Source organism: Pteropus alecto, unplaced genomic scaffold, assembly GCF_000325575.1.
Source record: "Pteropus alecto unplaced genomic scaffold, ASM32557v1 scaffold131, whole genome shotgun sequence".
Lineage (NCBI taxonomy): Eukaryota > Metazoa > Chordata > Mammalia > Chiroptera > Pteropodidae > Pteropus > Pteropus alecto.
This window is the reverse complement of record NW_006434709.1, coordinates 16,891,023-16,909,453: the sequence shown is the minus strand read 5'-3', so window position 1 is coordinate 16,909,453 and position 18,431 is coordinate 16,891,023. Positions and strand designations below refer to the sequence as shown.

Sequence of the window (18,431 nt, the reverse complement as noted above, 5' to 3'; positions counted from 1 at the left end):
AATAATCCAATTTTAATTTACTGGTATTTTTGGAGATAAGAGGATTGATAGCGCATTATTCTAAAAGTTACATCTGATGAATATTTAGTTGCATCCATATTCGCAGGTATTAATTAGAAGTATTTTCTATGGGTCATAGCTATTCCTGGAAAAGCAGTAATAATTTGCAATTAGTATAAAATGCACTGTAATTTTGAATAATCACTGATAGTGATCACTGAGTAGGCCTTGTTAAAGTAATAAATTTATTGATCCATGTACTAATTTATATGTAGACTGCATATGTTCATGATACTTTTGAGACGATTAAAAACAACATTCCTTTGAAGCCTAGTAGGAATATGTATTTCACAGGTGTATGGAATTATAAATAAAATCCATTTTTGCTGAATATGTATTTAAAGAACAAGAAATAGATTGTACACTAGATATAAAATTATATGAAACACAATCGAAACATTTTTAATTCTATTAATACATTATATACTTATTTTAAGATGTCTTTCAAATAAAAAAGATATTTGACTTTTAACAAATAAAATTTTTAGTCATTGCTTTCAGATATGCTCATAAAACAGTAAGATACTTCACATAAATACATACTACTCAAGTGGTTTAATCAAGTCTAAGTGATGAATAGTTATTATCAAAAATCCTCAAACAACCAAAATAATGCACTTATAAAAATAAGTTAAGTGCTATTGAAAAGAAAACTTTTGAATAATCATCATTATCCATTTCTCTAAATGGCTTGTGATAAAACCTGTATATATCAAACTGATTTAAAAATAATTTAAAAAGAGCCAATGGAGTCAAGCAAACTTCATTTTGGAGGAAAATTGGTTGAGAAAGGTCCTTCTTAGATCTTGAGTAAGAAAACCAGTACCTCGATTAACTATGAAAACTACTTAAAAACTTTCTAAATAGGTAGATGAGTTTACTGTACATGCGTGTGCACACACACACAGACACTCATATGTTACATTTATATAAGACTTTGATTACTTTTTGAGAGTATTTGTCTTTTAAATTTGATAGTACACGTGGAAATAGGAATGCAAAATAACATTTAATGAGTAACTATTTGTATTTAAAATGAAAATATTGTTAGCAGCAAAAAATAATTAATCCTCTGTATCAAAACTAGTAATCTAAATTATAAAATTCATAAATTCCATGTTAGAAGATAATAAAAACAATTATAATATGTATATGATTTGTAGTGTAATATCAAAAAATGACGACTGTAATGAACATTTATTTTTACATATATTGGAATCTATAGACACTTATATTTGTAAGTTCTAATTAGACCTACTAGTATGTACTAAATACACAATGAAATGGTAGCATAATGAAGATGAAAGTTTAGATATAACTCAAAACATCATTATAGAATATTTTTCTGTAGCCAAACTTCTGAAGTATAAATTATACACGGAACATTTATCACTTTGAGTTCTAAATATCAAATATCTTTTAGTCAAATATCAAATATCTTATTGATGTGTAATTTTACTTCATCAAGAAAAAGGAAAGGAAAAAGAAAAACAGGTACTTTTGTTTTTTTATTCATTTAATAATTATGATGTTTGACAATTTCAGGAATATGCTATCATTGCAATGCTTGTAAATCCTACATTTCCTTTTGCTCGTTCGTGGAAGTAAATCAATATGAAGGCCTAATACTTCTTCAGAACTACACTCAAATTTTTGCTTATTCGCAAACTGAATCTACTCTATGTTCATTATTAAAGTTTCTTGTCCCTTGAACTGTCCCCTTAGGACTTAATTTACAAGTTTGGAATTCACTAAGCACTGAACACACTTTCCCCAAACCAAAAGATGTAATTAAAAAAAAAAAAAAGTTTCTGAGTAATCTATACTTTTTTAAGTCTTAACTCATATTACTATCTTCATTATAAATGTCAGAAACTCTCACAAGGAAAGTAGAAAATCAACATGAACAGTTTTACAAAAGTGATCAAAATATAATAAGTGGAAAAAAAAGGGAAAGGCATATTCTTAGGAAACAAAAATATGCTACTTAGATATCTGGAAAAGAAGTAAGGAGGTAGAATGAGGTTGCTTTGTTGATACCACTCTGCCCCTTTACCCTTTAATTTGCTTGCATGATACAAATTTCCAAAGGCAAACAGATACCACATGTGAATTAATATCTCTGCAAAACTTGCAGTAGGGGCCAGTTGCAATTTTTTATGATAATAAAGTCCTTAATCATGAGAATTTCCAGACTACAAGAATGTGCCTGCCGACTCCAGTTTGAGAAATGCCGATTAAAGTTATATAAAGATATTGCCTTGGAAATGATTTCCTAGTTGCTAAGTCTCCTAAGAGATGTTTTATCATTATAATGGTTAATAGAAATTAACAACAGTACAATAATCAACAGGAGCTGATTGCTGTAATTTTGACATTAGGACACTTGACAGCCCAAGGACTCTAGTTTGAGAAACAGTGGACAAGAATTCTAGGTAGGACCAAAAGTGCCTGACTTCTGGACCTGGCCTGCAACAAGTCAGTCTCTAAAACTGTGGAGAAAGGTCTTTAACTCTCTGTGTCTCAGTATCTGTAAAATTAGTGGTAGGATAACCTTTTATACATCTCTATCTATCTATCTATCTATCTATCTATCTATCTATCTATCTATCTATCTATGTGCATATATGACTTAACAATAAGCCTGTCGCTGTTTTAGGGGCTGAGGATACAGAAGTTAATAAGACAGACAAAAGTTTCTCCTTTGTGGAGCTTGCCTTCTATAAATACTTTACACATTGCATTTGCTTAACATTTGTTGAGTAACATTTACCTCTTGTAATGATAGAAATTGGATTATGAATAAATTGGATAATGAATAAAAGCTCTATGACTAAGAATATAAGGAAAGAAAAATTATGGTGAATATATGGTTTATAGAACAACAATGGGAAATCTCATCCTCCATAATTTTAAGTTTGTATGTCACCTATAGCTTTTTAATTTCTGCTGTAATTGATGTACTTATTCAATATAAAATAATAAGAAGAAAATATAATAAGATTGGGAGGGTCTTTAGTACAGAAGCTAGCTAAAGCTTTAATCTGCCCAGACTTTCCACGAATGGGACTGCTTATACTACTCATTACCTCTTGAAGTACTTGATTCACTCTCTAAACCATTGTGACTGTTAGATATTTCTTCAAGTCAGTTATAGCTATGCATTGATTAATGACAGAGACACATTCTGAAAAATGTGTCATTAGGTGATTTCATCATTGTGCAAACATCATAGTGTACTGACATGAACCTAAATGGTATAGCCTACCACACACCTCGGCTATATGGTATAGCATGTTACTGTACAAAAAAAATGAGTACTGACATGAACCTAAATGGTATAGCCTACCACACACCTTGGCTATATGGTATAGCCTATTGTACAGCATGTTACTGTACAAAAAAAATGAGATTAAATCAAGCACAAGAGAAAATGATGCAACCAAAAGACAGTGTAAAATGAGAAAAATGAGGCTGCTACCAGCTTTAACATGGCATGCTGTTCTACAACAAAACTTTATAAGCTCAAAGAGTACACTCTAAAGTAATGAAAAAATGTATAGCATGATACATAAACAAATAACACAGTCATTTATTACCATTATCAAGTATTATGTACTATACATAATTATGTTTCCTATTCTTTTATAATACTGGCAGTGCAACAGGATCATTCACATCAGCATCACCATAAACACATGAGTAATGCATTGCACTATGACCTTACCACAACTATGATGTCACTAGATGACAAGAATTTTTTAGTTCCATTATAGTATCATGGATCACCTCTACATATATGGTCCACCACTGACTGAAATGTTGTTATGTAGCACATGACTATAATTATAATGTCTCCTGGTTCAAGTTCTCCTCTTTGGGATTCCTAACCAAGAATCCTGATTTCTTCTAACTTCTTTGATGATTCCACAATTTAACTTGGCTTCATGTTTTTCTATTATTTCCTGTTCTCATCTGAAGATATTCTATTTAGAAAGTGTGACAAATAGAACAGTACACAAAACTTCAGAAGAGTGATCAGAAGAGATAAAAAGGACTCACAACATCTATATTCCTAAAAATTAATGTGTCCTAAGATTTATTAGTTTAACTTGGTAGCCTCATAACACTACTGACATATTAACTTCATACTGACTATATTTAGTCATTTGCTGTTTATTTTGTGTTATACTGAAATGTGGGCCTACATTTTCATAGTTTTCTAATGTTTATGGGGTTGACACTTCACTCCAACTTGGAATACTCATACATTAGCCATAACTACAATTCTCATATCATCTACAAATTGAATTACAAAATCTTCTGCATTTTCATTCAGGTTACTGGGGAAAAGTTAAGGTCTTTTAGGAAGACCAAGGAATCTCTCACTGTGAGTGCAATGATTTTTTTTTTTTCAATTACAGTTGACATACATTATTACATTATATTAGTTTCAGGTGTATAGCAAAGTGGTTAGACATTTATGTAATTTAAGAAGTGATCCCCCCAATAAGTCTAGTACCCACCTGGCAGTATACACAGTTATAGTATTACTGACTATATTCCCTGTGCTGTACTTTACATGCCCTTAGCTATTTTGTAACTACCAATTTGTATTTCTTAATCCCTTCATATTTTCACCCAGCCCCTCAACCTCTCTTACATCTGGCAAACATCAGTTCATTCTCTGTATCTATGAGTCTGTTTCTGTTTTGTTTGTTCATTTATTTTGTTCTTTAGTTTCCAGATGTAAGTACAGTCATATGATATGTCTTTTTCTGTCTGATACCCTCTTGGCCCATCCATGTTGTCCCAAATGGTAAAATTTCATTTTTTATGGCCAAATATTATCTTGAATATAGCCAGTTATTGTCTCTAAATGGGATGATCTTGAATACATCTTTATCTTTTTCAAGTAGCGTGCAGAAGAGACACATAGGCATATATGTAAGACTAAATCTTTTCAGCTCTTTCCAACCCAACCTGCAACTCTGTTTTCCATATTTCAGTATTTAATGGGTAGATGTTCAAATAATTTAGATATTTTTTTGCCTAGGAAAGGATTGATGTCATCATTAACATGACTAATACAAATGGCAGCAACCATATTAGTAGGAATTTCGGCAGGTATAGAAAAAAAAATCCATTACCTAGTTATAAAATAGTATTTTAAGATAATTTGAATCTTAAATTATTGCAGGCACTCTAGCTTTTAAATATAGAAGATTAATTCTGATTCTTAATTTTCTTAAGAATATCTCTCAAGATTTCATGCAAAGTCATAATATATCCTACATTATATTTTCACAAAGTCTGATTATAAGATAACAAAATTGCTTTCTTGTAGAATTTTTGGAAACCATATAACTTTATGTTGCATTGTGATGCTTTCAATGATCCAAAATACATTCACATCCTCTGTTTCATTTGATCTTTAGAATAATTCTTTGAAGTATATAGGAAAGTATTATTAACCTGATTTTATAAACTGATGCAAGGTAAAATGAAATATGTAGCATAGCTAGGACTTAGCTCACTTTAATATAGCCAGTTGATTGATTTGCAGCCAGATCATTATCTGAATTCTACATATCAATGAAATGAGACAGGTGCCTGTAACTCTCGCAAAATTCAATTCAGATAATATTTCATTTATGTAATTACCTTTCTATGTTCTCTCAAGTGTTGGGATTATTTTTTTTCTGATGGGTACTTTTTAATTTTTTTTCTACGATGGCATTATTGTCCCTGTATATTTCACCTCCAATCCATTTCTACTCCCATTTCCCTTTCTGATTGAATATGCTGGCCTCTTTCTAGTCTTGCACTAAAAGAAAAAGGTTATAAGAATTTCTGAAAGCAAAGAATTTTACATCCTTATTATACCCCTGAGGTACATTTTTAAATAAAGACTAGTTGTAAATAAAGATCACATGTTATGGGTAAATGTGCTTCTTTGAGGTCAACAAATGAATCCAATTCATATTAACATGACCTCTATCAATTATAAATATTACAGCTCCCTGTACCTAAGATGGTCCCAATTAAAGAGTATTGGGGGAAGCACATAACCTACAAATTAAAGTATGGTAGAAAAGCGATGGGATTGAAATCAGACCTGAAATCAGACCTGAATTTTGATCACTGTTCATCCTCTTACTAATCATGTCACTCACTTAGTTTCCTTATTCATGAAATATGCACAATAAAAATTAATTTCTGTATTGTTTGGAGTTGTTGTAAAGATTATATGTAAAATACTTTGAATTGTAAAATAATATGTAAAATAGGAGATCTTATAAATAATAATAGTAGTGAGAATCAAGACAAACTACACTAAGGAATGATTCTTACATAGCCAAAATTTTGTTTAGCAGCTATTACTTTTGCCTGCTCTTCAGTTTAACAGTATGTATCCTATCATGTGGCCAACCATAAGACCTTATGCAAAGTGAATTGTCCAAAGAAAATCTTATCACGCACATAATCGGCACAGTTCTTATGGTTCCCCAGTTAATATTCAGATGCCTTAGGTGTTAAGAACAAATGCAACAAACAATCCTGTTTTTAGAAATAAGAGTTATAGATATAGGACAGTTAAAAGTAGTTACAATATCAGGTACACAGATTGGAAATCTGTCCAAATTTTTAATTTAAATATTTTAATCATATTAGATAACTCTTTAGAGAATAAAATTTCAAAAATATTCAGAAATAAAAGTCAATTTCACAAATGAGTGTGGCTAAACCAGATTAAAATGGTTCAATATTTAAAGTCACTAGATATGCTTCTAAGTACAAAAACAGAGTGAGTGAAAGAGAAGATAGTTTGAGAAAAGTTGTTTTTTTATGCTTTAAGCCAAATGAGTTTATAAATTGTGTCTACATTTTTACTATTTTGATGCTTATAAACATTATAACATTGATTACATTTTTATTCAATCTAGATGCTCTATTTTGAAATAGCAACATGGCATGGAAAAACTGGTCCAATTTAAAAAGTTTGATTTTGAAATTGCATGAAGAGACTGAAATTATAGGCTTTAAGCCATATATCTTATTTACAAACCAGATTTATAAAACAGAATTATTAATCTCTTTGAATCATTTTTTATCTTCATGATACCATGAAGAGATTCTGCAAGATCTACATTTTTTCAAAAATGAAAATGAGACTGAGACATGCTGTAGGATATTTTCTTGTTCTTAGCTTTTTGTTTTCCAGCCATTAAAAAAAAAAAAAAAAATCAGAGTGCATCATCGAGCTCAGGAAGCCTCCAGGAACAACAGAACTGCCACACTAATTTTATGCATATGTTGTGGAGTGGAAAGTTCAACTCTGCATATGTTGTAGGGTGGAAAGTTCAATGCAGGATTTAATGGCACCATGTTAACATAATTTCAAAAATCAGATTTCAGATTTAGAGGTAACACCAGACATGCAAGTGCCATCATCAAAGCAGAGAATTCAAATCCAGAATAATCACAAGGTATAAATTAAATTGAGCATATTGTGAAATATTATTTTAGATGTCATTATTTTTAGAAAGAAATATCTATGACGAAACCTATTTTATATGTTAGCAGCCTCCAAAATATGTAGCTAAAAATAACGTCTTAGTAATGTCTTGAAGGGTCAAAAGCAATGACCTTGTCACGTTCTTGGCAATCCTGGTATAATACCTGGGTCAGATACTAGTGAAGATTATTATGGTAATTAGAAAAGAATCAGAAGTGTTACGACAAAACAGATATAGCATAAGCAGTGACTCCTGTACTACTGATATTCTCCGCAATTTTTCTCCCAATCCTTGATTAAGAGCACCACAATAAACATATTTTACAGAATAATTTTTGATAAGAACAGCAAAGAGTATTTTAAAAAGTAGTAAATTGTTTCTCAATCGTATCTTTAAAAATCACCTTTTAACAGTGTGTTCAATGTGCATATCATATCTATGGGAAAATACTAAGCATAATTCTACACCATTGTTATTGCTACTTCTGTGCCCACTGAATTAGTCAGGCAGCCAAGTTAATGGAAAAAAACAAAGCCTGGAAAAATCCCTAAAATCACAGGAACTTTATCTGGCTGGACCTATACTTACTTTAAAATTCTTCATCTAACTGCATAGTTATACAAAATTCTTCTAATAAATAGGGGCTCAACTCTCAATTTGGATAAACTTTCAGAAATACCTAAAAAGAAGGACAAGACTAATTATAACAGGTGACCCAAAGAACATATCCTTGGATAGCATGGAATACTGCGTTCTATGGGTTTGTGCAGCACTTTTGTCACCAGAATGCCTAGTTGAAGGTTATCTTTACAACCTTTACAACTCAGAGTGCTTTTCTGAAAGCAACCTACAGTACAGCTTTAGGATGTTCCCTTAAGTCTCCCTATACTACGACATCACTTGCATACTTGTTAAAATCTTTTTGCTGCTTTTCTTTCAGTCTAAGGTATTGTTATTGAAGAACCACATAAGATATTTACATTTAACCATTCATTTAGAAAACATTTTCTGATGTCTACTCTGGGCTATATCCAAGGACACACAATTAATAAGATACACTATACTGTATGTAACCTTAGTTTATGTTATTTCTGATGGTCCTCTTTGTTTACTTTTGTGTGTTTGGCAAACTCTTCACTCACATCTATGTGACACTACCTCCTCTGCAAACGTACCCCTGAAACACCAATGTAAAATTCATAATTCTTTTTTATATTACTATTGTAAATTTCTGTTTCTTTTATTGTCTTTATTAAATAATTTTAAATTGTTTCTTTAAATGTAGTCTTCACTATTCTTCAGTTTTACTGAAGCATATGAAATATTTTATCCATATTTATACCCAGTGAAACTAACAGAGTTTAGCACTTTAAGGTCCTCAAGAAATGATTCATAAATGAATGAAAGAATCCCTGCCTCCAGTGGGCAGTGGATGTCTATTAGCTCTAAACATCCTTCTAGAGAGATCTACCTGGTTCCTCATATGGATGGATCCCATCATCTCTGTCATACGTGGATGATACTCTCAGAGTACAGTAATGTCTATCACACTACTCTAGAGACTTGATTGTGTTCTCTTTAAAGATATATATTTCTTCTTTCAGATCCCTTAGTCTTTCAGTATGTTTCACACACAACTACAACAATTATAGCCTCCTCCGTCCCCAAGGTTTCGGATAGAAAGACATTTTTCATTTTTATCTTGGAGTCTAAGACAGAAACCAAGCCTTCAGCAAGCCATACCTTATAAACAGTATGATTATTTACTTTCTAAAAATTAGAGTATCTTAGTCTTGCATAAGGGGATAGAATACAAGTGAACTTCTAAGAGAACTACCTTTCCAGGTCTTGAAACTTATCAGGGATCTGAAAATCTCAACTTTATACCTAGTGACATTTTAGTTGCTCTTAATTTATAAGGAAAGAAATTCCAGTTTTATGTATGTAAAACAAAGTAAGCAAGGGTATCCATTCCCAAATATTTAAATTTGTTCCAAATTTTTTGAATAGTTATAAAAAGTGACATACCAACAGTCCTTTACATTTTTTCTTCTCTACTGTCAATGAATTCAGGTATTGGCTTCACTGTAAATGTTTCAAAAACTTCAGTGCCTACAGGTTTTTATTCCTCTGAATGAACAGTTATGCTTCAAAAATTCATTTGGATTTTAAATTAGAGTGACTTGCCTTCATTATAGTCAAATGGGCTTAGATCCACCTCTTCATCAGGCATAGCAGAAGACAAATAGCTACAGCTAGCTGTCCTGTCATCTAAATAACTTTAGAATTCCTTAAAGATAATAATCTATTTTGTGATTGCACTATATATGTATCTCATCTACACAGTTTTTACTATTTGAAATACTGTCTTCCAATTTTTGGGAAAAAAAAAAGAAATATTCTGGTTAGTATATAACACTGTCCCTCTGGGTCTGGAAATAAAAACTCTTACATAGTCGAAATATGAGAATTTTACCCAAAATAATTTGTCATCAAACCTAGTTGGTGAAAAGGCCCTATAAGATCAGGTGTACATTAACTCAGTTTTAACAATCAAATCAAGGGTAAAATAAATTATTTAGGTGCTCACATCTTCAGTATAAAATAGAAAAACAAGGTTATGTCAAGAGTTTGCAAATCTCTCATGCTATTGTTTCACTTTTAAGATAGCTCAGCATTTCAGTCCCTTTGGCCAGAAAACAGATGTTTTAGTGACTACTTCTTTTGGAATATTTTCTTACGGGCAGGCTGAGAGTGAATTACGAGTCCCATTAACAGAAAGCATAATCAGTCCAACTCACAACCACAGCTTCCTGAGGTTTACCATTACAACAAAGAGAAGTTTCAGCCAGGGAACACCTCACCACTACTGCAATGGAAAGCAATTAATTCTCCCCGTTATGCAAACCTAGAGGACTTCTCTAACTTCACTGGATTAGTGTGGACTGTTGAAGCAAAGACAGATTGTACATAATAACCATGGAGCCAGGAAAAGACTAACACCATGACTGCTTAAAGAGATCCTAGTTGAGGATTATGCAAACTCTGCTAAAGGGGATGGTTAGAAATGATGCTTTAATGCCTTGAACTACAATTGCTCTGTCTCATCCAGCTAACTGATAATTGCATTAGAGCAATCCATAAGATTTAAACCAAGCTTTTTCAGATTTTAGATTCCAGGCTAGAATAATTCCCTTACCAGACAAATTATACCAGAAATCCTTGAAGTTCAATAAGATGTATCCAATTTCAACAATTTTACAAAGTTCGACATAGCTGTACAGGATCTTTAGTAAAACCCATTTCAAATGACCCATTGTCAATTCTGCATCTTTCTGTGAATCTCAAAATACATTAGCTAGACAGTCCTCTTATTTTAGCTTTAGAATGTATATCAGGTGTTTTCTTTCCAGACACAAGCAATTAAAGGATTGGAAAATAGCTCATGGAAAGCTCCAAAGAATTGATCCTCAGAGAGCAAATCTTGCAACACCAAACAACCCCAATTTCCTTTGGGCATCTCTGCTGACAAGAGTTATTGCTAGTTAAGTAAGGCAACTAGAAGATATATACAAACCATCACAATTAAAAGCTGCTTACCATATAACTAATATTTACTGAGGAGGGTTGCTAGAATTTTCTTACTAATCTAATGACGCATGGCAGATCTTCCTTGAAGACGCTACTCTACCCGTACTTTATTGGATACATGTATTTTGTTGTTATGCACTTATGTGTCCTACCCAATCTCACCCAGTTATTTTATTTTAGAATCTCACGGGCTTTGTATCTTGAAGCCAAACAACCTGTTGGAAAAAACAGCAGAGAACAGCCTTTTTATCTGCTTGCTGCCTAAAAAATCAAAACACACTGAAATCTGGGATTATTAGAGATGTTTTTGAGATTAAAAAAAAATAAAATAAAATAAAAACTGACTTGTCAAATGGGACTCCCTGCTGCTCAGTACCATGTGTTACCATAGCAAGGAGCATCTGCTCAGCTATTAAATATGTTAGTGAATATGATATAGACAGCCGTGGCATTATCAAATATTCTCAGTTGCCTGTTAAACTCCACAGTAATATATTTTAATTTTACCTTTCATTAGTAAAACTCAAGGTGGTAGCATCTTAGAAACAATTTTAAAAGTTCAAATAAAACTATCATCTTTGGTTATATTTCACATGTGTAAATTATATTCATGTATTGCTAATAAAAAATTGGCAAGCTAAACAAAATGTCGAATTTTAAGTGTGGTTCTATCAGCTGTGATTTAGCTTACAATGGATGCAATAAGACTAAAGTAAATAATCATGTGTAGAATTTGTAAACTTAAATAGCTACATTTTTTTCTCTTCTGAGTATCTTATTTCCTTTCAATTTCATCTTAGTCATTATCAATGCCACACAACATACGAGCTAGTCTCTTGATGTAATCCATCTACTCTGCGCTCGAGAACTTTGTCGTTTAAATAGGCTATCAAGAACTAAGAAATCTATGCCTTACTAAATGCTTAATAGTAGAACACATCTGTTGTTACTGTTTGTAATATTAAGATTAAGCACAATAATGTTGACAATATTAATATGTTTAAAAGCCTCTCACTTTCCACTGCTGTTGCATGAGTCCTAGAGACTGCATGATCAAAATAAGAAGTGACTAGTGGCAAAATTAAGAATTATGGAATGGTTAGAAGGTGAAGAACAAAAGGCAGAACTGACCACTGCCTCTGCTAGGATATTAATCTCTTGTGTGCCTGGCTCTTCCCAGAAAACTGTAGTTGCCACTTTCCTAAGAAGATCCTCATGATTCACACACTTGTTATCCAGCTTCCTTAGTCCACTGCTGTTCTGTGAATGATGTCGGAATATGAGAAAAATTGTGACTCAAGCTAAAGTGGGTTTGGCATCACCTCAAACAAGCATAATTATTAAACGTAAACATAAACTCAAATCTACTAGGCCCAAAAGTAAAATCATACTATGGAGCTCAATGTTTTAAGAAATAATAAGACCTGTTTGTATTTATAATAAAATGCCTCAATTTGTGACATTTCTATATTCTTGCTGGTGGGAGTATTCAACAATACAATGTTCTCGAAGGACGACTTTGCAATAAAATACTGTTTCTGTTTACAGGAACTCATCTCTCTAAAAATATTTTTTCATACATGTAAAACAATATTTTTATGAGATTAAAAATTTTTTGTCAGTTTGTAATACTAAAAATTCTAAAAATATTATACAAAGCACCCACAATCATAGAATGGTCAGATAGATTACAGTATATGTGTGCGATAGGATACTACAAGGTAAATATGAGATTATATGCTTTAAAGTAGAAAGATGTCCAAAATGTATTAAATAAGAATCAAGTTGTAGAATATTTTGTGTCATGTAAACACATTGTCCTTTTTAAGAATATTCAGGTGAATCAGCATATATACAAATGTTTCCACATATACATAAAATTAAAGATTAGAATTTTAGATACCACAGTAAAAAAGTTGATATATTCTAGGCAGGTTATACTTTTTATTCTCATCATTGTATTTAAATGTTTCAATAAGTACTTTTATGATCTAAGAAAGTAAAATTTATTAAGAATATTTTTTTCCCTGGAAAGTAAATAGAGACAAAGGACAACGAATAAAACTTAACTCCCTCTGAACAGCCTGTTATAAAATATTATTGGCCTTATGGGCCCAATTCTATGTATCATTAATCTACTGAATCCAGTTTATGTCTATACAGTTAGAAGAATCCCCCCAAAAGCCAGTAAATTTAAAAAAAAATGTTAAATAATATAAATACAGTCTATTGAAGAGAAAGTTCATTGAAAAGCTAATTATAAATCTAATGATTATAGTATGTTACTCACATAATAATAAACAATATCTACGTTGCAAAAAACATTACCTAACATTCTTTACAACAGCCAGTTACAAATGACCAACTAACCACTAGTCTTGAATAAAGCATTGGAAGGGGCACTAGAATTTATAGCTTTTTCTTTTACCATGTGAAATTTCTCTGCAATGCCTGTCTTTTAAGCATCAAATGAACTCAGTTCTGAAAACTACATAGCAGACTGCCTAACCTTACTCCACATATAACTGCTAAAATTTCCACCCCTTTTCTCTGCTGATGTCCTGTGAGATACGGAGCCCCAAAGCCCTGCTTTTACTGCTAATTAACAATAATGAACAGGATGACATACTTTTCCTTTGAACACTTCTGTCAAGAAGGTATCCAATCAGCAAGAGAGATAAACAACAGACAAATTCTTTTTCTTCCCCCTCATTTATGTGCTGAGATACACAGAGACTGTACCCTGCCTTTTGGCAAAAAAAAAAAAAAAAGTAGGTCAAGCTGTCTTGGCTTTATGCATAAGCTTTAAAACCTGGAGAAAGGCTGAAAGCTGTTGTTCCAGCCACAGTTTGCAGAGTACAAGTTATTTTTATATTCATCTCCACATTAGGCCCATAATGCTACGGCATTATTAGTTTAGCCCTACATTTAAGTAAAACTCAAAAAAATAGCAATGATACCTATAATTCCACTCATTAAAGGAAATTTGATACAAAACATCATATTCTATATTATAGCACTCTATTATACTAGTGCTTTCACACTGAGGGACACAGAGTTCCAGCTTGTGAACATATGTTAATAAATCCCAAATGCAATTCAAAGTAAAGACTCATTGATTTAGGATGGGTAACTGGGATTGTATAATGATATGAAAAGTGGCTGGGCTAGCCTGAAATTTTCCTCCGCACATAAGAAAAATGGGACTTCGAAATCAGATAGAACTAGTTCAAATACAAACACAGTTATTTAATAGCTATATGATTTGGGTCAATTATTTTAAAATGCAGTTTTCTCACCTATAAAAGTGAGATAATTCATACCTCAATGGTTTGTGAATATTAAGCAAAATATAATTTTTATGCAAAGTGTTTAGTGTTTGGTCCATAGTAAGTATTCAATACATGCTAAATAGTATTGTTTAGTTACCGTTCTTACTAAGCAAATGAATAGAGTAAGCCTGATTTCAGAGGAGGAGATTAATCCTACTTAAGATAATTAACTGAGTACTTTCAAGCACTTAATATATATTAATTAAAATCATTTTTAAAAACTTTTTTAATAAATGGAGATTTGATTCCATCTCCATCATTTAAGCAAGTGTCAGAGGTTGGCAGAGTAGGAGAAAAAAAAAAGAGGATTGTCAAATCGCCAGGGTAGTTTAGGTTGATTACACTTTACAACCCTGAATAAATGAGGGTTGATTACCAAGAGGACTTTTTTTTCTTTCATTCTCCAATTAATTTATTTTCATCAAGTCATAAAGTAGGGGGATATATCATAGATTTTTTATATAAGTATGCAAAATAAGAGACAGAAGGTAAGAAGCACATCTAGACTAAATCTCAAAGAAGTGACTACTTGTTTGGAATATTTGAACCAGGAAGTTCAGCTAGTCAATGATCTAACATGAGAGAAATCTTCCTTCCATGAGAAAATACTATGTGGATAATGAATCCATTTGATGACAGGCCGCAGTACTCGGACCCCTACCTTGAGTGTGTAAGCCTTCCTAGTTTGTAAATGAGGAGTCTTAGGAGAGTGTCACATGCTCTCACCATTCTCCCTTTGGGTGTCTACCTCATTCTGTGCTCCAAAGAGAGCACTCTTCATGTGAGCTCCTGCACTACAATGGAAAACTACTAGCAGGAGGAGAAAGAAGGTCAAAAGCAGAAAATAAAGGCCTCATTTACTCACCTATGCATTCTTTCATCAGTAAACATTTATTATGTATTAATAACAACTACGCCTGTGCCTGAAATACAGGTATGAAGATATATAATACACGGTCACTGACCATGAAGTGCTCACAGTTTAATGAGGTAGAAGGGCACATAAGGAAATAGCTATGACCCTGGTAATACAATAAAGAACAAAGTGCTGTAATAGTACCAAGAATGACATGATTAGTTTTGCCCTAAGGAACCAAGGAAAACTTCTCAAATATATAAAATATATGGTCCAAGCCTTGAAGATAAATAAAAATATACTAGACAAGGAAGGAAGAAGAGGGCAGATAGAAGTGAGAGAAAGTAGAAATACTTCAAAAAGAGAAATGAGCATGGACAAAGGCACTTTGAACTTCTATTTTTGCTGATTGTCAATTCCATTATTGGTACAAATATATATTTTAAGTTGTGAGTCTCTGCCTTTAAAATGATGTATGCTCCAAATTAACAAATTAAACTAATTGAAAAGCTAGCTAGCTAACTACAAAATGTTTGAGGCAACTAGTCAACCAGATGATTTGCTATGTGATTATTTAACTAGAGAAAATGGCTTATGTAGCTGATATCTGGAATGTTTGTGATTCATGTGATGTGTGGTATGCTAAAAGCTGGGGTTGTAGACTCTATAAAACTGTATTAAGCAGACCAAAGGCAGAATTGTCAGGTGTAACCTAATGAGAAACTGTCTTCTGTATTCTTACCTGCCGAACCTTATATAAGGTTCAGAGGTTAAGCACATGGACTTAGAAGTATGAGTTCGAATCCTGACTTTTCTTATTGGCTGAGTGACCTGTGCCTCCTTTCCTCATCAACTAAATAAGGATAATATTTTTTTCTCATAGGGTTTTTATGACTATTAGATAGGCTAATATATGCAAACAGAACAGTAATGAGATTTCTGCTGTTTTTTGTTTTTAAATAAAAGCCACACTTAAAAACTGTTACGGAGTTTTAAAACATAATTGTGCTTCTATAGCATGGTTTGAAATATCAGTCTATGTCTATATTCTGTGGCTAAGTGCTACTAGAATGCAATTTATCCATTAAATTCTAAACTACTTGAGGCCAAAAGTCGGCCTCCTTTGAGTTCGTTCCCAATATCTTGAAGATGCTTTAAAAAAAAAAAAAAAAAAGGCTTATTTAATGCATGTATTTAGGAAATGACTGTAAGCAAGAGTGGTGAGTAGCTGGAAATGAACCCGGAAAATAAGCCCACATTTTACATTAATTGTAGTTTGGCCAATGAGTTTGGCTTTTGAACTATTTGCAGTAAAGGCTAATGGTTTTTCCTGTCCCAATATATAAATCTATAAAAAGGCAACCAATAAATTGGAAAAATGCTAATTGTTAGCTCAGATATGTATCTCTACCTCACCCTTAACTGTTAAATATAAACGAACTTCTAAAGTAGACATGTCCTTGACTGGAACAGCACTGACCTACTTACTGCCCTTGAACATTTTCAGAATGTACACACACAGTTTAAATTGGTGGGACTTCTAGAACCGAAAGATTATTTCAACAAATATTTACTCATTTGCTAAATTTCAGGCTCAAGCTGGGCTCTTGGAATACAAAGGTGCACAAAATGGATCAGAGTCCCTCTCCTCTTGAGGCTTACTGCTTGCTGGTCAGCATCACATTGTTCAACATGAAGGAAGAATTTGCCATAGGAACTTACACACTTATCTGAATCTGAAATTTTTCATGGTTTACAAAATTACCAACAACAAAAAAAGAGTACAAAGACTACAAAAATAATTGCAAAGGTATTTTTTTTTTTTGCGCCAATTTTTTTTAAAGACAATTGGCTTTACTTTGTCCTGGAGAAGCAAATTACTAAGTGTCTGTGTATACAATTTTGATAGATAATCAGTTTCTCCCAATAACCACAAAAAAAAAAAAAAATTTTGAAAAAAATACCTAAAGAATATTATAGTGGGGCTTCAAGTAGCCTGACAGGAAGTCTAGGCCTATCCTTAAACAGCCTTATTAGCAGGTGAGGAGTAGAGAAATGCTCTTGCAGAAAAGAGGGAGAGGAGTGGAGTTATATGTAGAGGACCAGGCTCTGTGCCTCACACTCCCTCCTTCCCTCCCGCCCCACTAAGGAGCAGCCCCTAAATGAGCATAATGACTCCTGTAGGTGGGAGTTATAACAAATGGGACTACATCAAACTAAAAACCTTCTGTACAGCGAAGGGAACTATCAATAAAATGAAAAGGCAACATACTAAGTGAAATAAAACATTTGCAAATCATAAATCCGATAAGGGGTTAATATCCAAAATATATAAAGAACTCATACAATTCAATAGCAAAAAAAAAAAAAATGAGCAGAGGATCTAAAACCACACTGATATTATCATCTCACACCTATTAGAATGGCTATTATCAGAAAGACAATAAATAACAAGTGTTGGATAAGATGTGTAGAAAAGGGAACTCTCTCCCACTGTTGGTAGAAATGTAAATTAATGCAGTCACTATGGAAAATAGTATGAAGTTTCCTCGAAAATTTAAAGACAGAACTACCATGTGAAACAGCTATTCCACTTCTGGGTATTTATCCAAAGAAAAGAAAAACACTAAGTTGAAAAGATATATGCACTCCTATGTTCATTGCAGCATAATTTACAATACCTGGGATATAGAAACAACCAAAATGACCACTGATGGATAAATGGATAATGAAGATATCATATATACATAAAAAATGGAATATTATTCCGCCATAAAAAGAAAATTTTGCCATTTGTAATATGTACAAACCTTGCAGATATTATGTTGAGTGAAATAAATCAGGCAGAGAAAGGCAAATTCTGCATAGGTTCACTTATAATTGAAAGCTAAAAAATAAAACCACCAAACAAAACAAAACTCATAGATTTGGTGGTTTTCAGAGGGGAAGGGGATTGTGATGTGAGTGAAATGGGTAAAGAGGTCAACTGTATAGTGATAGATAGTAACTATACTTTTTGTGATGATCATTTTGTAGTTATACAAAGACCAAAATTATTACGTTGTACAACTG

At 32.5% G+C, this 18,431-nt stretch overlaps 1 protein-coding gene across 20 annotated transcripts in view; it reads right to left on the bottom strand.

Moving 5' to 3' along the window:
* The window catches only part of NRXN1 (neurexin 1), a 1,011,597-nt gene that overhangs the window by 263,755 nt on the left and 729,411 nt on the right, over positions 1–18,431 (bottom strand). The window lies entirely within an intron of this gene.